The sequence below is a fragment of the Mauremys reevesii genome, linkage group 12 (genome assembly GCF_016161935.1).
Source record: "Mauremys reevesii isolate NIE-2019 linkage group 12, ASM1616193v1, whole genome shotgun sequence".
Classification (NCBI taxonomy): domain Eukaryota; kingdom Metazoa; phylum Chordata; order Testudines; family Geoemydidae; genus Mauremys; species Mauremys reevesii.
Window position 1 is genome coordinate 30589348 of NC_052634.1, and position 17837 is coordinate 30607184.

The following is a 17837-nucleotide window of genomic DNA, read 5'->3' on the forward strand; positions in this document are numbered from 1 at the left end:
GGTGGGTTGCACAAGTCAGCAAATGAATTTGGAACAGGAAATGCACTGAAAGGACCGAGGCAGCTGCAGGAGGTGGAGAAAACCAGGAGCCCTGGATCCCAGCTCTGTCCCTCCCTCACTCTACCCACTAACCCCCCTCCGCTCTCCTCCCAGAGTTGGGTGGAGAACCCAGGAGTCCTGGTCCCCAGCCTTGCCCACCCCCATATTCCATCCAACAGCTGCCCCCCCCAATTGCAGGGCAGCGCCACGGGGCACACCAGGGCCTGCCTGTTTGCATAGGACGGGTGATGTCAGTGCTCCAGGGTGGGGAGAGACGATGCTAAGGGAGAAGCAGGCAGCAGACACCCCCACGACAGAGAAAGAAGTGCTGGGGGCGCCGTGCTGCAAGGAGTGAGGGGAGTTGGCAGGGAATGGGAGGATCTTCCCTCACAGTGGGTGCATCTGTCTCCCCCGCAATTCCTCCCCAGCCCTACCCCGGCCCAGGCTAATCCCAGCCCAGCTACCAGGGTTAAATTTGGCCTGGATTCCCCAGCTGCTGCTGGATGGGTGTGGGGCTGGGGGGCATGAGCCTCTACTCCCCCTTCCCCCAACACAGCTGTATGGGAACTGACCAAAGGAGCCTGCAGCACTGCTGCCTAGAGGAAACTGAGGCACCAGCCAGTGACAGACACATCGTGGCTGTCCTCATCCTCATCCTCTTTTCCATATATAACCCGGGGTGGGGGGTAAACTCAGGGCAGTTGCATAGTCAACCTGTGGAACTCCTTGCCAGAGGCTGTTGTGAAGGCCAAGACTATAACAGGGTTCAAAAAAGAACTAGATAAATGAACAGAGGACAGGTCCATCAGTGGCTATTAGCCAGGGTGGGCAGGGATGGTGCCTGTAGCCTCTGTTTGCCAGAAGCTGGGAATGGGCAGCAGGGGATGGATCACTTGATGATTCCCTGCTCTGTTCATTCCCTCTGGGGCCCCTGGCACTGGCCGCTGTCAGAAGACAGGAGGATACTGGGCTAGATGGACTTTGCGTCTGACCCAGTCTGGCCGCTCTTATGTCTCCCTTGGCGCAGCAGTGACACCCAGTGGCCAATCAGGGTAATGCACAGAAGGTGTTTCCCTTGATACAGCAGTGACACCCAGTGGCCAGGTGGCGTAATGCACAGCGTGTGTCTGCCTTCTAGGAGCAGTGACACCCCACGGACCAGTCACGGTAATGCACAGAGTGTGTTTCCCACCAATCTGGGTAATGCACAGAGCATGTTTCCCATGGAGCAGCAGTGACACCCAGTGACCAGCAGGGGTGGCATCAGACTCTTCTCATTTGGTGAGGGACTGAGATGGGCTACACAAAAAAAATTGGGGGGCTGTGCCCCCCATCACCTGGCCCCACCCTTCACGGGGGCCATGCCTCCCATGCCTCTGCTCCTTCTCACATAAAGGCCAGGCTCATCGCCTCACCCCCTGGCCAGCGTTTAGAGCAATACAACCTTTATTAAAATAAAATAGCAAACAGGGTTTACTTTAAATAATTTAAATCTGTCTTAATTATAGTATTAAATCCAAAGTTCTTAAAGATCCCATCAATAACCAAAACCTAAATAAAAAATTGAAACCAAAACCAATGCTTAATTTAAAACCCAAAAATTAAGAAAAACTTTGTTTTTAAAAATAAAAACTAACAAATGCCATAAATTAATAATTCCAACATTTTATCCAAAAAGGTGTGCTACAGCCGGATGATAAAAATAACATAAAATAAATAAGCCTGACCACTAAAACCTCATATAAAGGAATCGAATCCTTGAATACTGGCCAAATCTGTATAAAATATGCAGAACTATGTCAAAACTGGTGTTGCAGGTCAGCTATTCGAATCCAGCAAATGTTAATTATAAAGTTCCATTCCAACTAAAACAACCCAATAAACCAAAATAGTCACAGCTTGAAATAAACCTACACAGAAGCAAAATTAAACCTGTGCCAACATTGGAAGAAACAATGTAAATTTCTAATTCTAACTTCTTGTTTCTCCCAGGAGGAAAGTGTTTTGCATCCCAGTAGCCAGGCTGTCACTGTAGCTTTCCTTTCACTAAATAAGATTTTTACTAAATATAGATTGCCCTCAAATTTCTCTAAGAGAAATTGAAATTGTATGTTTGCACTAATATCCCAAGTGTGCAAGTCCATCCCCTCAGAGCAGCCCCACACCCTGAGCCTAGGGGAGACTCCCAACTGGTTTGTGCATTTGTAACCCTGGGGCCTGAAGCTGATGAGAGAAAGGGAACTGAGCCATCATGGAACTTTCTGATACCACCTGCTGGGAGCAGAGGGAATTGACTGAGCGATGTCCTGGCTAATTTTCACCTTGTTCTCCACCAGCAGGCTCCACTGAAGAGCTCGGGAGTGACTTGATCATGGCAGCACCCTATTTCCATATTAAAAGCTGGCATTTGGGGGCCATTGGGGTGAAATGTGAGTACTTTTGGGGTTGGGACCCACATGAGAAGGGATGTGGACAAACTGGAGAGAGTCCAGCAGAGGGCAATAAAAATGATTAGGGGGCTGGGGCACATGACTTACGAGGACCTACAGGCCCTATCCTGTATGTTAAGCTAAGGCAAAGTGAGCATCTCTATAGTGTGACCTTTTACTCAGGAAGGAAACTTGACCTTTATCTTGTTACTTAAATAGAGAAGTACCCACGCCTGTCTAAGACCTTTACCTAGACCAATCGACAATGGAGAATGACATAGGGTTTTTTTTCAGTGTTGTACCCACAGACTTAACAGGTACACCACAGGGGAACTTATGTGCATATGTACATGTCATCAACACACACAAACATACTAGCCTATGAAGTAAGCGTACCCTAATGTTTTGTGGGTGAGGAATGAAATTTGGGCATAGGAGGAAGGATTTCCGGCGCTTGTGCCCTATAAAAGAGGTAACCCACCTCACTAGAACAGGAGCAGGTCCCATGGTGTAATGGGCAGCACTCAGGCCTTTGAATCCTGGAATCTGAGTTCAAATCTCAGTAGGACCTCCTGGAGATATGTTAGTTTGCTGCAAAGCCCTGGAGCTCAATGTGTTTGGCTGCCTTCTCTCAGGATGAACTAAAGTGAGTTTTTTTCCCTCCTGCTGGGTGACTGATGCCCACTGGAGACAGGTCTTTGGTCTGGCTGTTTCAATGGGCTGGCGGCTATAGGTTGGGGTCCTAGAACTTAACAGTCTGGCTAGAGAGTCCTGCGGGTTGACCATATGGTTGTTTCTCACTGCTCCACCTTTGGTCCCTGCAGCTGCCACACTTTTCCTCTTGCCCACATGGCATTTAAAGGAAGGACAGCCAGGGCCAGGCTTCACAGTCAGGAGGGAGGAAGAGTCCCAGGCTAGAGCTTAACACACCTCTCCTCCTCTGGGCACCTGGAGCAGAGGCAGCTGGTGCTGACAGCTCCAAGGGAAGGCTTAAAAGCCACAGAGCAACCAAGGGCAGGGCCAGAGGAGGGGAGAACCATGCCTATGCGTGGCCAGCAGACAGCCACAGAGACACCCGGCCAGCCTGCTCCCTGGCATGACAAACCCCCACTGAAGGCCACTCACAGACCAGCATTCGTTCTGCGGCCAGCATCACAAGGTGGTTGGAAAGTAGGTGGGGCCTCTGACCGTTCCCACTCAGAGGGCTCCTTTTGGCAGTGGGGCAGGAGATATTTCCCCCAAGAGGCTTTTTCCCAGCTGCTGAGAAGCACAGAAGTACCCGGTCTTTGCTCTTGTGGTAAAAGGGGTTAATACGTTTAGGCAGCCTGGCTAGCTCAGCTGGCAGCACCTCTGGCTCATACTCTGAAGGTTGAAGTTACAATTCCCTGTTTGGCTGCTTGGGGCTCCCCTTCAACAATATAACACACAATGTGCCTAAGCCCCCCACCCAGTAACCTGGGGAAACTAACCCTGGCCACTGGGTGCCTCTAAGAGGTGATATTTTCCCCACTCACAACCACTGAGTGTAGAAAAGAAACTTTAAGAAAAAGGAGGAAAATCACCTTGTATTAACTTGGGAAAACACCACAATCAGGATTCATAACACAACACTATGAGCAAAACACCCACCCACAGTGCGCTGGACAGTGGCCTTTTGCCTCGGGCTCCTAAATCCAGACACCAAAAGCTCTTTGGATGTGTCCCTCCCTTCACTGCACCTCACCCACAGCTGCTGTCCTGGGTCAGTGAAACCCAGAGTTCACCTCTCACCTCCTGGGGGGAAAGCCCCTTTCTCCCTCCACTGTCTGGCCACATTGCTGGCCACTTGCTGTTCCCCCCTGTCACCGCTCTGCTGGCCACCCTCTCTGCTCTGGGATGTCTTGTGGTCCTACCAGGAGCGGAACAGGCTCCCTAAAAGGAGCGGCCACCAGAGCCCGAACAGTAGTCCCACCCCTTCCACTCAAGGCCAAGCCCCTGCCCCACCTCTTCTCCCCAAGGATCCGCTCCTGCGCTGCCTCTTCCCCCCAGACTCCTCCTCCCGCTCACTGCTCTCCGTCCCCTCCCCACCCTCACTCGCCCTTACGGTCATTACAAAGTGGCAAGGCTGGGGTGTTGTTCCCCCCTGTTCAAGCACCCCTGGGGCCCTGCACGTCCCACAGCTCTCCCTGATTTCAGCTGTTAGTGAGGGAGCCTCACTGCTAGCGCAGACTGGGCAGTTTGTTGCATGAGAGACACTGTCCCAAAGCAGGACTAATGCTTAGAGCTGGTTATCAGTGATTTCAGCTCTGTTGGGCTGCAGCAAGACTCTCCATTGAGTCTTAACCAGCTCTGTTATTACACAGGGAAGAACAAAAGGGTCAAATGGTGCCTGGAACCGTTAAGAAGGATCCACCCCACCAAGTACCAACACTTGTCGCTATCTGCTCTCAGCTTGACTGAGAATGTTTTGGGGTCACTCCTTGCCTGTATCAACCAAGGGGTTTTGGAGAATCACAACTAACAGGTGCTCCAGTGGCACAATTGGTTAGTGTGCAGTACTTATAGGGCAGTGCTGAGAGGAGCTATGCTGAGGTTGTGAGTTCAAACCTCACCTAGAGCACTGGTTTTCATTAACCAAATGGCTTCACCCCCTTATTTGGCCCTGTGGAACGTAGAATTCCAGCCCTGGGGACCCTGAGGCAGGGGAGGAGTCAAAAATGCCCCTGTCACTTATTACCTTCTCTCCAGAGTGCAGATGAGAATCTACCATCCTTTCTCCCCCACCAGCCCCTGTGCCAGGATCCCTCAACCAGAGCCTGGAATCCTGCCCACCCCTGAGCCTGGAGGGAGAGGAGCAAGGAGCCATTGTTAGAGGGCTTTCCCTTCCCCTGCCCACTTCCCTGGCTCTTGTCGCAGAAAGCAAGCAGCAAAAGACCAGAAGTCGGAAGCGCAGACAAAGGGATGTTTACTGGGGTTAGTTTCCAAGCAAGCAGATTTCAAAGCCCTTCACACCAGTCGGGCTTATCTCTATACACCCACAGAGTCTGTTCCACGTTGTTCTCTTCCCAGCTCTGACACCGCAGACTGTGTTTACCCCACATCCCTACAGACAATTCTTTCCTGGGTGCTGGCTGGTGAGTCCTGCCCACACGCTCAGGGTTTAGCTGATGGCCATATTTGGGGTCGGGAAGGAATTTTCCTCCAGGGCAGGTTGGCAGAGACCCTGGGGGGGTTTCACCTTCCTCTGCAGCATGGGGCATGGGTCACTTGCTGGAGGATTCTCTGCACCTTGAAGTCTTTAAACAACGAGTTGAGGACTTGATAGCTCAGACATAGGCCAGGGGTTTGTTACAGGAGTGGGTGGGTGAGAGTCTGTGGCCTGCGTTGTGTAGGAGGTGAGACTAGATGATCATAATGGTCCCTTCTGACCTTAAAGTCTATGAGTCTATGAGCTCTGACACTGCAGAGTGTTCACCCCTCGTCCCACTTCCCAGCTCTGACACCGCAGAGCCTTGTCTGTGTCCCTGTTCCCTATTCCCAACACAACCACGAAGGGACTTGAATCCTCAATCGCCTGATCCGAAGTCAGACACCTTATCCATTAGGCCACGTGCTCCCACAAGAAAAAAATATCTCCAAGTACTTCTTTAGAGAAGACGGACACTGTGTTTCTCAGACTCAGGTCATCTACTGAGGGGGGTTGAGACTCTCTGGGCACAGAAGTCGAGTTCCCAGCGAGATGTGAGACTTAATTCTATGGAGCCAGGTGCAGGGCTTTGGCAGGGAGGCTCAGGCATGGGGGATTGAGGTGCAGCGGATGGACAAGCTGTCTAGGTGTGGAGATTTAATTGCACTGAGGCACAGGAGGGAGGAGGAATCCTGCTGATGGTCAGTGGCTGTGCAGAAAAAAGGGTATTGATACCCCCATCCTAAATGGGCTGGTTGGCTTGACCCTTCTCCCCTCTGCAGAGCATGGTGGGGCTGCAGCTCACCCCTTGTGGGGCAGGAGGGCACAGGTTCAGGGCACTGGGCTCCAATGCACCTGGAAGGCAGCTCCAGTGCGGTGGGGCAGGGCAGGGCCTGTGGTGTCCGTTCTGCGTTGCCTGGTGCTGGGCCATTGCACAATCCCCAGCCACGCCGCACAGCACACCCCAAGAGGAGGTGGGGGGCAAAGCAGATGATCCAGCACGAGGGGGAGAGGATGTGTGGTTGGGATGGCTGTTTTCTAGTAAAATCACTAAAAGGGAAGGGGAAAACTCAAAAGAGGCTCCTGGAGCTCACATCCGTGAACCCGAATACTCCCTCAGTCCTCAAAGAGAGACCTGGAGAAGGAGACTTGCTGAAGCAAAGCCACAGGGGTCTCTGAGGTTTCCCTGGCCCCTCGCCCCTGTCCTGCCTGGCTGATGTCAGCATCTCTCTGTGAGGTCACCACCTCTCCACCACCTTTGACCAATAGTCTGAGGTCCTGCAAAAGGCCTTTGTGATGTCACTGCCACACCCCTCCCTTGCTGGGCTAATGTCCTGCCCCTGGCCAGGCACTTTGGAGGTTTGAGCTACTCCCTGTGGATCACCCAATTAAGGACCATCAGCTATACAACTGACCCATTGAGAGAAGGCAGATACACCTTATGACTCAGCAAGGTATGCAGGGACCTGCCTATGGACAGAACTCAGGTTTTTCTATGCCACATGCTGGATAGAGTGTCCTTGAGACAAAGAAAGCAAAGACCACATGGCAAGAGACTATAAAAGGCTGATGCCTCATCTCCAATCCTGCTTCATACCTCCGGAGTGACTTTGCTACAAACTGAAGCTCTGTACAAAAGACTCAATGTCCCATCCCAGCAGTGGATGGACTCTAGAGACTGTATTTGAACCTGCAATTTATTCCATCACTGCTACAAGCCTAAACCAAGAACTTTGCCATTACTGTATGTGAAGAGTTAAAATCTATGTGCATTTTGTATAACAACCTGGTCTATGGATTGTGCCAGCTCTTTTCCAGACCCAAAGTCCAGGGAAGAACATTTAATGAATACTTTGATAAAATGTTATTAGTATAAAATATATAAGACCATGGGCGGAGACATTATATAACCTGTTAACCATTGGCTCAGAGCCCCGTTACATGGAATCAGAACGTGATCAGCTCACACCCAGGGGTAGCAAAGTCAAGGGACCAGAGGCCTAGCAAATCGTGATCAGCTAAGAAAAAGCTGGGTAAACAGAAAGCCTTGCTTGCTAAGATAGGCCTGGTCAGCAAATTGCCAGGTGTTGGAGCTAAGAACTAAATAACTGTGTCTTATTCAGAGTTGCAGATTGAACAAAGAATCCCTGTTCCTATTGTGTTAGTCTCTTCTGTAGGGAGACGTTCTTCCCACAGATGCAACCTTGAGTTTATGAGAAGTTGTCACATGTCAGTATAAGTTATGGCATCCTTCCACCTCCCTTCCCAGGGACCAATGCCTGCCTTTAGACACACAGAAAACAATCTTTATTGCCATATACTTTCACTGTTTCTTTGCTTTAACCCCTAGGAATCTACCTGTTGGACAATCAAAGGAGTTGCTCCATTCCAATGGACCCCAAATCAGAATTCAACATAGATATTTTATACAACTAACATTGTATCAAAGTATTCATTAAATGTTAACTTGCTAATTTAAGACCATGGGCGAAGACATTATGTAACCTGTTAACCATTGGCTAATGTGCTTATCTTGTCTTGCTGCAAAGCTTATCCTGGGGTGTGGAACTTTCATTCTGGGCTGTGACTATAAGCAGAAGAGTGACACCTAAGGCCTGTTGCTGCTGCCCAATATGGGGCTTAAACTCATGATGGCAGGATTAAGAGTCTCACACTCTACCAACTGGGTTAGCTGGATTTGAAGTCAGTCAACTGCCCAGTCGCAGTGTAGAAGGAGCCTGAGGGTGTTTATTTGTGGAGCTGAGGTTCCCTGTCTGACATTTGCCTTCTTTCCTGGTTCGTTATGGCTCCAGCGAGCAAACCAGAGCTGTCACAAGGCTGGTTAGATGCTGCTTTCTAGACCAGAGAGCTGGGGTTGATTTAGCATGCTGTCGCCATCAGCTGGTCAGAGTAACCAGGGTGGGAGGGTGGAATTTAGGATTCCTCCACCAGTGGGAGGTGCTGTTGGACTCATCTAGTGGGGGAGAGTCTGAGTCTGAGTTCCCCACATGCCACACACATTTTCACAGGGAATCAGGTCCCCTGGGGAAAAACTCAAAAGAAGCCCAGGCCCAGGAGTGTCAGAGAAGGGAATCACTGTTTGCTTCAGGAGAGGGTGAGGGAAACCTGCAGGTCCTTAGATCCCTCCAGCGCCTGATAGAACCATTTGTGGGGAAGGGCCGGGGAATCTGAGGAAGACAAGGAAAGGGGTCAGTGCTGTGGTTGCTTGTTGAGGACACAGAACTCACAAGATGGCAAAGCTCAGAGCCCCGTTACACGGAGTCAGAATGTGATCAGCTCACACCCAGGGGGAGCAACACCCCTCCCTTGGTCTCTGTGCCAGAGCTCCTATCAGCTCACTGTCCTTCCCACAAGAGCGGGCTGCTGAGAGGGCTGTGATGGGGTAAATGAAGACAGAGAAGGATTGTTCCTCATGGGTTTTCTTTGTGTTGCTCTGTGATCCTGCTGGAGGAAGCTGAAGCATCATTTGAGTTTGTTTCAGTGGCTTGGGTTGGGCTCAGGTTGTGACCCTGAGCACAGGGGTTCCTGCACTCTGCTCCTAGGCCCTCAGGGAGTAGATAATGGAGTAATTTCAGGAAGTGGCTAGAAAGTAGCCTAAGAAAGTGTAGCATAAGTGAGAAGAAAAACAACACCCTCTCTTCCCTGATGGTCTAGCGGTTAGGATTTGGCACTCTCACTCCCAAGGCCTGGGTTCAATTCCCAGTCAGGGAAAAGTGACTTTAAACCAAAGAAAGCTTTGATTTTTCTTCACTTGCAATGTAAATAAATCCATGCTATTTTCCTGATTCCCCCCATCTTCCCAGTGTCTCCATGGCAGCACAGCAAGCAGGTCCCTGGGGTGGTCAATGGAAAGGGGAGGCTTCAGCGGCAATTAAGCCCTCTCAGTCCCTCTCAGATGGAAGGACTTGCCACCAAAAGTGGCAGCGGGTTTTTTTTTTCCGCTTGGGGTGCCAAAAACACTGGAACTGGCCCTGCTCCATGAAAGACAATTTATTAAATCCCAGATGAGTGCAGTTCTATCAGTTCTCAGCCTGAGTCCTTAGGTCTTAATCCTGAGGATAATGTCCCACCATGGGGCCATTTCCTGCCTCTCTTTCCTAGGGAAGCACAATTTTCCTTGCACAGACACAGGAACAGCAAGATCTTTCTCTGTCCCTTGTGCAAAGCAGGGGGCCAAATTCCATGGAAACAATGGACAAGCAGGGGGCCCTGGGCACATCCAGCCCTGGCCCTGAGATGTTCCCTCCCCTCTTTCTTTATGCCCCTGTTGTTATTTCATGGATTGTCTGGGATGGGGGAAAAGCTGAGTTCACTGCAGGTGGAGGGGAAAAAGGACCCTGAAAATCTCAGGCCCCAACCCCTGCTACCAGGATCACTGAGGTGCGGGGAATCTGCATGGGAAAGGGACTGTGTGAATTATCAAGGTGGGGAATGAATAACAATCTACAACTAGATCCACCTCATTAACCACCAACACAGGCTAATCCTGCTGCCGATAGAAGGGAAACTGGGAGAGATTCTTTGCTGCTAAGCCATGGAAACAGTGACCCAATTGCACCACAGTGAATGTGCTGGGGAAAGCTGGACTTCACAGGCAGGTGGAAATAGCAGATCCTAGAAACACCTGGAGCTTCCCACACCACTGCTGCCAACAGGGTCAGGTGTTGAGTGACTCACAGCGCCCCTCCCCTCCCATTACCTTCCAGCAGGAGGTGGCAGCACCCCCCACCCAATGCTGGGGATAGGGCTGAGTGTATCTCTGCACCCTGAGTCCAGGGCACCCACTCTCTCTGCCCCACACATCGAATCTGTCCCTGCTGCAAAGTGACCCCTAAGAACCAGCAACCTCCAGGACAGCAAGTTTGGCCTCAGATCAGGGAATGTGTCCCCCATGCTGCTCTTAGGCCACTGGGTGCTCTGGAAACAGGAGGGCTCTGAGTGTAACCTATAGCATGCATGGCCCATGTGGGGATGTAGCTCAGTGATAGAGCACATGCTTTGCATGTATGAGGTCCTGGGTTCAATCCCCAGCATCTCCAGGTTCATTTTACCCTGCTGCTTTGTTCATGCCCAAAGGGGATGTGGCCCTGCAGGAATTTCACTCCTGCTCAGTGAGGGGCAAGTGCCAATTGCATGGAAGGTGGAGCGGGGGGTTTCTGCTCCTAAGTCGCCTCTGTACATTTAAGATTCCCACCAGCTGTGCTGCTTGGGACAAGGGTAGATGAGAGAGGAGAATCTGCCAGCACTGGAGGGGAAGGTCCCATCTGCACAGACTGAGAGGCAAAGACTAGACTTATTTCTTGTCTGGGCCCAATCTTTTCACCTGGTATAGCCCTTGTTCCAGCTCAGGTGGTAGCTGGGGATGTCTCGTGACTGCAGCATGTTTGTTCAGTTCCACCCCCTTATACAGCTTTGGTACACGGCAGGAATCTTTTGTCTCTCTCCTGAGGATGAGCCCCAGGTTTAAGATGGATTCCTGTACCAGGTGATATGGTGACATGTCCTGTGAGACCCCAAGCCTTCATTCTTCCTGGCCTGACTCACAGATGGTGCAGGACAGAGCCATCTCCAGTCAATTGTCCTGGTTAATGGGAGCCATCAAGATCCAAACCACTATTAATGGCCCACACTTTGCATCATTACAACAGGACCTCAGAGTTATAGTTCATATTTCTAGTTTCAGATCCAAGAATGATCGGTTCATACAAATAGGATGAACACACACCGTAGATTATAAGCTTTGTAATGATACCTTACAAGAGACCTTTGGCATGAAGCATAGTCCAGTCACTTTATATTCACACTCATTAGCATATTTTCATAAAATCCTATGGAGTGCAACGTCACAGCAGGGAAAGGGTTTTACTGCGGCCCCTGGGAGCAGTTGAGTTTCATGTTCAGGCTGTGGTATGAGTTCCTCCAGGTTTCTTGTAAGCACACAGGGACCTTCGCGGGTGCTCTCGATACAGGAATGGCCCCGACACGATAAAGTGATGGGGATTGCATTTTCCTTTTTTATTTCTGTATTTCCAATGACATTTCTGTTTGTGATTTCATTTTGCTTTGTATAACTGTGTTTTCTCCTGGATTTGATATTTAACTAAAAAAAGAATAAGGCCTCAGGGCGCCGGATGGAGGAGCAGGCTGGGGCTAGGACTGCTAAGAGAGCCAGAGTAGCAGGTTTTCTGTATTGTTTCCTGCCCTCATTTTCATGACGAGTTTCTCATCTGCACGAAATTTGCTTCTTTTATATGTGAGCCTGGCTAGCTCAGTTGGTAGAGCATCAGACTTTTAATCTGAGGGTCCAGGGTTCAAATCCCTGGTCAGATGAAGCAGGAACCATTCCCCTCAAAGTGGAAGAAGGCATCTCTCTAAGGTGTTATTTGGCCTTTTTTCCCCAGGACTTGGCTTTTCACTAGGAAGGGCCATGTACTGCCTGGGACTGAAGGGGCAACTTCCTCACATGCCCACTGGCCTCTCAGGCTGGATTAAGAAAGGCCTCTGGGAGCTGCAGCAAACTGCTGCAGGCCAACTTGGTGAGCAAATGCAGGGCTGCCCGCACAGGGTCATCCACACCAGAGCTCAGCAGAGGTCTGGGGGTTCCCTATTGGCCCCATGGTGTAAGGGCAGCACTTGGGACTTTGAATCCTGCAATCTGAGCTGAAGTCTCGGTAGGATCTGAGGGCAATTCCTGTGCCACAAACCCTGCTGGGTCTTCCAAGGCTCTATCTTGCTCTCTCCAATGCCATGAAAGCCTGTCTTTTGCCCGCTAGCTGTTGTGACTTGAGCACAAGAGGGGACGTTTGATCCAGAAGCCTGGCCATGCCTGGAGTCCTGTAGGTAGGGATGTGAGCTCCATTTCCTCTGAGTCCTGAAGCTGGGCTGCAGCCTGGCCTGGGAGGCAGCCCTATTGGTTGACCTACTGGCCCAAAGTCACTTGGGCGGTGTTGGTGTTCCCCAGGGATGCTGAAGGGCCTAAGGGAGGGAGGCTCAATACTCCCCCCATCAGTCAGGGCGGAAGAGAAGGGCTGCAAGCAGGGCCGGCTTTAGGCCGATTTGCCTGATTCCCCCAAATTGGGCCCCGCGCCTGAGAGGGCCCCGCGCCGGCAGCGTCTCCCGGAAGCAGCAGCTGTTGTTGCTAGGCAACGAGAGACCCTGGCCGGCTGAGGCAGAGGCAGCCGCGTGGGTGTTGCAGGTCAGGAGGGGGGAGGAGGCACATGTGCTTTGCAGCCCTCCTTCCCCTCCCCCACCCCCAGCACTCACCTGGAGGAGACGCCGAGGGAGCTTCCGGTCCGGTGGGAGACAGGAATCTCTGCCGTGCACCTCACTCACCTGAGCAGCTGCTGGGGCTTCCAGCCGTGAGTGTCTGACCCTGTGATTCCCCGGAGGGTTGTAATATTGGGCTGGTGTTGTGGTTTTCGTGGTGTTGCTGTTTGAGGGTGAGTTGGTGCCTGCCTGTGTCTGGTTCAAAACTAAAGTCGGGATCATGTAACCCAGGAAAAAAGCCCCGAGCCGGTACTTAGTGCTGTGAACTCCAGGTGAGAGAGAGAGGGAGGTTTGGAGGAGGAAACCAAATACATCAAGAGGGGAGAATGCGAACGGTCTGCAACATGGCAGGCTGAGACTTAGCTCTCCCCCCCCTTCCCGGGAAGAGGGGAAACTGAGGCACGGCATGATCTGATTCCCCTCTCCAAATTATTTTGCAAAGAAAGAGGACGGGGGGCTCCTATCCAGACCAGTTCCCTTCCCATCAACTCTGCTTTCCCTGCTGCAAGATCTCTGTGGGGGCTGAATATTTCCATTAAACTATGGCTCCTTCGTTTGCCCTACAACAATAAATTAGACCAGCTTTCGGGGGGGGGGCTATTCCCCTCCCCCAAAGCTGCGGGGATATTAAGGTTTTTTTGAGGGGGGGCATGATAATATTCCAGATCAATCAAATGCCCAGCTCAGCTTTCTAGCCATCCAGCAGCTCTAGGGCAGGGAAGGAAGGTGCTCTTGGTGCAGAGTGGTTGCAAAACAGGGGTGAATTTAGCGGGGGGAGTCCGGTTGAAACCCCGCCTCATGCCGCCATCCCGACTCGCTGGAAGTGCTGGGCGCGGCCCGGCGGGGACACAGGCGGCCTGGGGGCGGGGGGTCATTTGTCCTCAGTTCTGGGCTCTGGGATGGACTAGGCTGGGTGGTGGGTTCAGTCTAGTCTTCCAGCCTGTTGCTCTCTCTGAGGTTTGTGGTTTTCATCTGGCTCCACCGAAAAGAGCAAACAAGCCCAGTAGAAAAGCGGGGTGAGAGAGGCAGGAAAGGGTGTGTAATGGGTTAAAGTGACCCATCAAGAGTAAAACCAGAGTTTGACTGGGTTTCCCCCCAGCCACCACTCCTGCAAACACTGGGCAAGGGGCAGCCCCATTCCCCACCGAGGCTATGGTGAGGGGCAGCAGAGGAGGAAGGAAGCCACATGTGATGGCAGTCCCCTCCCCCCCAAGCACCCAGCACCCCATCTCCGGCCCCCAAACTCTGTCCCAGAGCCTGCACCCAGCCCTCTGCATTCCCTCCCAGAGCCTACACCCCTCCACCCTTCCTGCACCCCACCCCGTGCCCCAGCCCAGAGCCTGCACCCAGCACCCAAACTCCGTCCCACTCAGCCTGGGCAAAGCTCTCCTCCATCTGGCTCCCAGCCCCTCTCCAAGGGTTGCAGGTGTCTGGAGGTGCTGCCTTCCACACCTTCCTCATTCACACCTCATTCATTCAACAGGGCAACTGATTACAAAGTGGGGGGAAGATCTTATTCTACTCCAAGCAAAAAGACATTTTTCTTTTACCTTAATTACACTACCTTTAGGGCCTGCTATAACATATTACCAAGGTTCAATACAAAGTCATATAAAAGTTATACAAAAATGCATAATGCAGAGATTTATCTATAACTGCATTGATTGACTTCTGTGTGCAGTAATATAGTGACCCCTGGGTCTTTGAATGAGGCGTTATACTTGGGGGGAAGGGTGAGGGGGTGAGTGGGCAAAGAGGCGAGCAGTGAACCAGCAGGAGTTCTAGGGGCGGGCATGGGGGTTTCTGGCAGGGGAGGGAGAAGGTGAAAGGAGGCGAGTGGTGGTGGGGGACTGACTAGGAGGGATGCAGCAAGCCAGCAGGGAGCTAGGGGGTGAAGAAGGATGTGATGGTGGGGCTGAGCAGGGAGGGGGCAGGTCCTATTTTACTGCTGTGATCTGGTCACCCCATGTGTGCCGTTTCTTCCTCCCTCCGCCCCCGAACCTTGTTTCGATGGGGTGGAGCTGGGGAAGGAGGGTTTGTTTCCACGGAGCCGGGCGGCGCTGGGGGGGGGCGGGGAAGGAGGGGGCAATTTTATATTAATAAGGAAATAATTTATAAATTTTAATAAAATAAACATTAGTGAAGAAAATCAGTTGTACAACTATCAAAACAAATTATTTTCCTGATATGAAAGTGCAAATCAGCTAATTAATATATGATGCAATGTATGTAATAGATAATTTAGTTATTATTTATATAGTCATGGAAAGTAAATAATACATGGAAGAAATGAAAGGGTTTTTTTTAAGGTTTTTTTTGTTTTAGTCATCCCTGCCGTGGCCCCATCGAAACTGTTCGAATTGGGCCCCGCACTTCCTGAAGCCGGCCCTGACAATGAGGCTAATCATCTAGTGGAACAAGCTCTGCAAGGGACGTGGTTAATTCCCCGTCACTGCCGGGTGTAAATGAAGACCGCAGCTCTTGCTGCAAGACACCTGGTGTGTGGGTGTCCCTGTTCCCCCTTCAGAACCTCTGGTACATGGTGCTTCCCTCCTCCCAGTTCAAGATCCCCATCATGTGGGTGCTCCCATCCAGGATCTCTGGTGGGTGTCTCTGTCCCCCACCCCATGAACTAGCTCCCGTGTGTGGTTTCCCCTGCCTGCCCCCATCCGGGATCTGTGGATGTCTCTGTTCCCCTTTTCAAGATCCGTGTTGCTTGGGTGCGTCCCTCCCCCAAAGTCAGAATCCCCAGCGTGTGGGTGCTCCCATCCCCCCCTCCAGGCTCTGCGGGGGGTGTCTGTATAAAAAGAGACTGTGACTCACTGTCTTGTCCAGGCTACGCTGCAGGGGCTATTCACAGGCGTGACCCCACTACTGATCAGCACAGGAGATTTGACCTGCTCCATTTTTGACCTGGGCCGGTTCACCCCTCCTTAGGCAACCTGGGGACCTGAAGCTTCCCCGGGATCACCATATTGATGCTGAGCTTAGTGCGGACACCCGATCAGCACAGCCCCCTGCAGCCCAGAACTCCTGAGCTCAAGCAATCCACCGGCCTCAGCCTCCCCATGAGCTGGGAATCACATGCACCAGCCATGGGGCCCGGCTGGTTACAGGGTCTCCCGCTTCCAATTTCAGGCTCAGCCTGGGAGCGCTGCGCTCTGAGCGGGTGGAAGTGGAGCCTGGCACTGAGCTGATGCGCTGAGGGTTATTTGCACTGTGCGCTTCACACGGAGGTGAAAACACAGGGCACAGAACTTTGAGCACAACCCTCGTCCTGAGGAATGGGGGAGGGGGGCTGCATAAAGAGAGACCGGCTCTCCCTGGCGGGGCTGCAGCGGCTCTTCACAGGGGCAGTCCCACTGCCAATCGGTACCAGAGTTTTGCCAGCCTCCTTTCCTGACCTGGCTCCCCTCTCTCTAGGGGGACTGGTGACCCCAAACTTCCCAGAAACCATCATAGCGAGGCCAACCTGAGCACAGACACCTGCTCAGCACCCCGGGGTGCAGCCCTGAACTCCAGCAATCAGCTACGCTCAGCTGCCCACCCAACAAGTGTTACACGCAGGAGCCTTCGTGCCCCACGTGTTCAGCTCCCTCCCATCGCCAGCTTTAAACTCCCCTGCTCAGTTCTAAACTTTGGCCACACGGGGGCAGCCTGGAGCTCAGCCAACGCCTCCGGTTGCTGGTTGCGTTTCCCACTCCTCGTGGCAGGTTCACACCGCGCAGGCAGATCTCTGAATCGGAGCCGAACCGTTCCCCAAATCCAGCGCTTTAGCAGCAGCTTTGCTAGGAAAGCGCTGACGTCCCCAAGTAAAGTAAGAGCCAGAGCGCTGTGTCCAGGAGCTTCTATTGGGCCCCTCACCGTGGTGTCTGTCAGGCGCAAGGAGAAACCAGGGAAATGTTTTCATGGCGTTTAAGGGCAGAAGGGGCCATTAGCTCAGCTAGTCTGACCCCCGAATAACACAGAATTACACCATGACACGTATTGATCCCACAGACCTTAGATAGATCAAAGCGTTTCAGCCTCAGGAAGGAGGCTAAACTGGGTACCAGAGGCAGCGAACAAGGGGCCCCCAAGGCAATGGCAGGGAGCTGACGAGGTGAAATATGCCCAGATGATCCCAGCAGGCGACCCACCCCCATGCTGCAGAGCTGGGAGTCCCTGTTCCTCCTGCCCTTAAGAATCTCTGGTGGTAAGTGGGTCCCCCCAGTTCCCCAGATAAGAATCCTCCATGGGATTTCCCTGGCTTCACCTCCAGATAAGAACATTGTGTGGAGGGAGTGGGAGGAAGGTTGTCTGGCAGATCTGTAAAGGGGGACTGTGTCTCCCTGTCTGGCCCAGGCTCCTGGGAGGAAGTGATCTCAGTGTGTCTGGCTGTCTCCATTCCTCCCACCCATAAGAATCCCTGGTGTGTGGGTGCACCCTAGACCATTAATGATCTCTGGTGGGTGGGTGTCTCTCTCGCCTAGTCAGGATCTCTGGGGCGTGGCTGTATAAAAAGAGACTTTGACTCACCCAGGCTGGGCTGCCATCATGGAACAGACCAGGTCCTTCTGTGGAGGGTTTGCGTTCCTCCAAGGACATGATCTCAGTGTGTGTGGGTGTCCCTGTCCCTTCAACCCTTAACAATCCCTGGTGTGTGGGTGCGCTGGGCCCCACTACAATCCCCTCTGTCTTACCCCCATGAGGGATCCGGTGGATGTGGGTGTTCTCCACGCTACGGGGGGTGTCTGGTGCCCCTGTCCCTCCTGGTTAACAGTGGAGTGTGTGGGTGTCCCCCCGTTGGTTAAAGATCCGTGTTGTGCGGATGCCCCCGTTCTTCTCATTAACAATGGTGCAATGGAGCATATGGGTGTGTCCCCCACCCCGTGAACTAGCTCCCGGGTGGGGTTCCCCTGCCCCCATCCAGGCTC

General features: G+C 52.2%; 1 protein-coding gene and 4 non-coding genes across 5 annotated transcripts in view; all 5 read left to right on the forward strand.

Moving 5' to 3' along the window:
- LOC120375640 (zinc finger protein 850-like) overlaps positions 1 to 17837 on the forward strand; it is a gene marked incomplete at its 3' end in the record, with an annotated part of 811498 nt that overhangs the window by 615574 nt on the left and 178087 nt on the right. The gene's annotated exons all lie outside the window — the stretch shown is intronic.
- On the forward strand, positions 4974 to 5067 carry TRNAI-UAU. The gene is made up of 2 exons: positions 4974 to 5011; positions 5032 to 5067. It is a non-coding gene; the product is annotated as a tRNA-Ile (tRNA).
- On the forward strand, positions 9295 to 9366 carry TRNAE-CUC. Its single transcript has one exon. It is a non-coding gene; the product is annotated as a tRNA-Glu (tRNA).
- TRNAA-UGC lies at positions 10623 to 10694 on the forward strand. The gene has a single exon. It is a non-coding gene; the product is annotated as a tRNA-Ala (tRNA).
- On the forward strand, positions 11913 to 11985 carry TRNAK-UUU. Its single transcript has one exon. It is a non-coding gene; the product is annotated as a tRNA-Lys (tRNA).